We start from the raw sequence: 3,334 nt of genomic DNA, 5'->3' as shown, positions 1-3,334 counted from the left end.
AACCTCTGCTCTCTGTAACAGTCTTTGTGCACCTCAGTCTCCAACCTCTGCTTTCTGCAAAAGTCCATCTGCACCCCAGTCTCCAACCTCTGCTCTCTGCAAACGTCTTATTATACCGCAGTATCCAACATCTGCTCTCTGAAACGATCTTTCTGCATCCCAGTCTCCAACGTCTGCTCTCTGCAACAGTCCTTCTACACCCCAGTCTCCAACCTCTGCTCTCTGCTACAGTCCTTCCTCACCTGAGTCTGCAACCTCTGCTCTCTGCAACCTTTCTTCTGAACCCAAGTCTCCAAAATCTGCTCTCTGTAACACGTTTTCTACAACCCAGTCTCCAAACTCTGCTCTCTGTAACAGGCCTTCTGTAACCCAGTTTCCAAACTCTGCTCTATGCAAAAGTCCTTCTACACCCCAGTCTCCAACCTCTGCTCTCTGCAACGATCCTTCTGCATCCCAGTCTCTAATGTCTGCTCTCTGTAAGATCTCTCTTCACAACGTTCTCCAAACTTTGCTGTCTGTAACAGTCATTCTGCACCTCAGTCTCCAACCTCATCTCTCTGCAACGGCACTTGTGCACCCCAGTAACCAACCTCTGTTCTCTGCAGCTGTCCTTCTGCACCCAGGCTACAAACTCTGATCTCTGTAACAGTCCTTTTGCACCCCAGTCTCCAAAATCTAATTTCTGTATCAGTTATTGTGCACCCCAGTCTAAAACCTCTGCTCTCTGTAACAGTCCTTTTGCACCTCAGTCTCCAACCTCTGCTTTCTGCAACAGTCCATCTGCACCCCAGTCTCCAACCTCTGCTCTCTGCAAACGTCTTATTATACCCCAGTATCTAACATCTGTTCTCTGCAATGATCTTTCTGCATCCCAGTCTCCAAAGTCTGCTCTCTGCAACAGTCTTTCTACACCCCAGTATCCAACCTCTGCTCTCTGCTACAGTCCTTCTGCACCCCAATCTCCACCCTCTGCTCTCTGCAACCTTTCTTCTGCACCCCATTGTCCAACCTGTGCTCTCTGAAACTATCCTACTGCACCCCGGTCTCCAAACTCTGCTCTCAGTAGCGATCCTTCTGCACCTCAGTCTCCAACCTCTGCTCTCTGCAAGGATTCTTCTGCATCGCAGTCTCCCATATCTGCTCTCTGTAACGGTCCTTCTGCACGCCAGTCTCCAAACTCTGCTCTCTGTAGCAGTCCTTCTGGACGGCAGTCTCTAACCTCTTCTCTGTATAACGGTCCTTCTGCACCCCAATTTCCAACGTCTGCTCTCTGTAACAGTCCTTCTAAGCTTCAGTCTGAAACTTCTGCTCTCTGCAACAATACTTCTAAACCCCAGTCTTCGAACTGTGCTATATGTAAATATCCTTTTCACTCCAGTCTTCAACATCTGCTCTCTGTAACAGGTATTCTGCAACCCATTCTCCAAACTCTGCTCTCTGTAACAGGCCTTCTGCACCCCAGTCTCCAACCTCTGCTCTCTGGAAAAGTCTTTCTACATCACAGTCTCCAACCTCTGCTCTCTGCAACGATCCTTCTGCATCTCCTCTCCAACGTCTGATCTCTGTAAGATCCTCCTGCAACCCGTACTCCAAACTTTGCTCTTAGTAACAGTCATTCTGCACCTCAGTCTCCAACCTCATCTCTCTGCAATGGACCTTGTTCACCCCAGTATCCAACCTCTGTTCTCTGCAGCTTTCCTTCTGCACCCCAGGCTACAAACTCTGCTCTCTGTAGCAGTCCTTGTGCACCCCAGTCTCCAAACTCTACTTTCCGTATCAGTTACTCTACACTCCAGTATAAAACCTCTGCTCTCTGTATCAGTCTTACTGCACCTCAGTCTCCAACCTCTGCTCTCTGAAACAGCCCTTCTGCACCTCAGTCTCAATGCTCTGCTCTCTGTAACAGTCTTTCTGCACATCAGTGTCCAACCTCTGCTCTCTGTAATAATCCTTCTGCACCTCATGTCCAAAGTCTGCTCTCTGTAACAGGCCTTCTGCTCCACAGTCTCCAACCTCTGCTTTTGTAACAGTTCTTCTGAACCCCAGTCTCCATCCTCTGCTCTCTGTAAGAATTTTTTGACACCCCTGTCTCCAACCTCTACTCTCTGTAAAAGTCCTTCTGCACCTCAGTATCCAAACTCTGCAATCTGTAAAGGTCCTTCTGAACCCCAGTCTCCATCGTCTGCTTTCTGTATCAGTCCTTCTGCTCTGTGTAACATTCTCTCTGCAACCCAGTGTCCAATCTCTGTTCTCTGCAACGATCCTTATGCACACCAGTCTCCAAACTCTGTTCTCTGCAATGATCCTAATGCACCTCAGACACCAACCTATGCTCTCTGTAACAATCCTTCTGCACCTCAGTCTCCAAACTCTTCTCTAGGTAATATCCTTCTGCAACCAAGTCTCCAAACTCTGCTGTCTGTAACAGCCCTTCTGCACCAAGTCTCCAACATTTCCTCTCTGTAACAGGCCTTCTGCACCCCATTCTTCAAACGCTGCTCTCTGTATCAGTCCTTCAGCACCGAGTGTTTAAACTCTGCTCTCTGTAACAGTCTTTCTGCATCTCAGTCTCCTACCTCTGCTCTCTGCAACAGTTCTTCTGCACCCCAGTGTCCACCATCTCCACTCTGAAACAGTTCTTCTCCACCCCAGTCTCCCACCTCTGCTCTATGTAACAGTTGTTTCTGCACCTCAGTCTCCAACCTTTGCTTTCTTTATCAGTCCTTCTGCAACCCAGTCTCCAACGTCTACAATCTGAGAGTCTTTCTGCACCTCAATCTCCAAATACTACTCTCTGCAAAAGTCCTTCAGCCCCCAAGTCTCAAAAACCTGCTCCCTGCAACAGTCCTTCTTCATCCCAGTCTCAAACCTCTGCTATCTGCAACAGTTCTTCTGCACCCCAGTCTCCAAACTCTGCTCTCTGTAACAGTCCTTATGCACCTAATCTCCAACATCTTCTCTCTGCAACAGTCCTTCTACACCCCAGTCTTCAACCTCTTCTCTGTGTAACAGTCCTTCTGCACCTTAGTCTCCAACCTCTGCTCTCTGTAACAATCCTTCTTCACCCCAGTCTCCAAACTGCTCTCTGTAACAGTCCTTCTGCACCATATTTTCCACCTCTGCTCTCTGTTACAGTTTTGTATACCACAGTCTCCAAATTCTTCTCTCTGTACCAGTCCCTCTGCACCTCAATTTCCAACCTCTGCTTTCTGTAACAGTCCTTTTGAACTTCAGTCACCAAAATCTGCTCTCTGTAACCGTCCTTCTGCACCTCAGTCTCCAACCTCTCTGCTCTCTGTAACAGTCGTCCTGCACCTCAGGCACCAACCCCTGG

The sequence above is a fragment of the Ictidomys tridecemlineatus genome, unplaced genomic scaffold (assembly GCF_052094955.1).
Source record: "Ictidomys tridecemlineatus isolate mIctTri1 unplaced genomic scaffold, mIctTri1.hap1 Scaffold_198, whole genome shotgun sequence".
In the NCBI taxonomy this organism is placed as follows: domain Eukaryota; kingdom Metazoa; phylum Chordata; class Mammalia; order Rodentia; family Sciuridae; genus Ictidomys; species Ictidomys tridecemlineatus.
Note: the sequence above shows the minus strand (reverse complement) of the source record.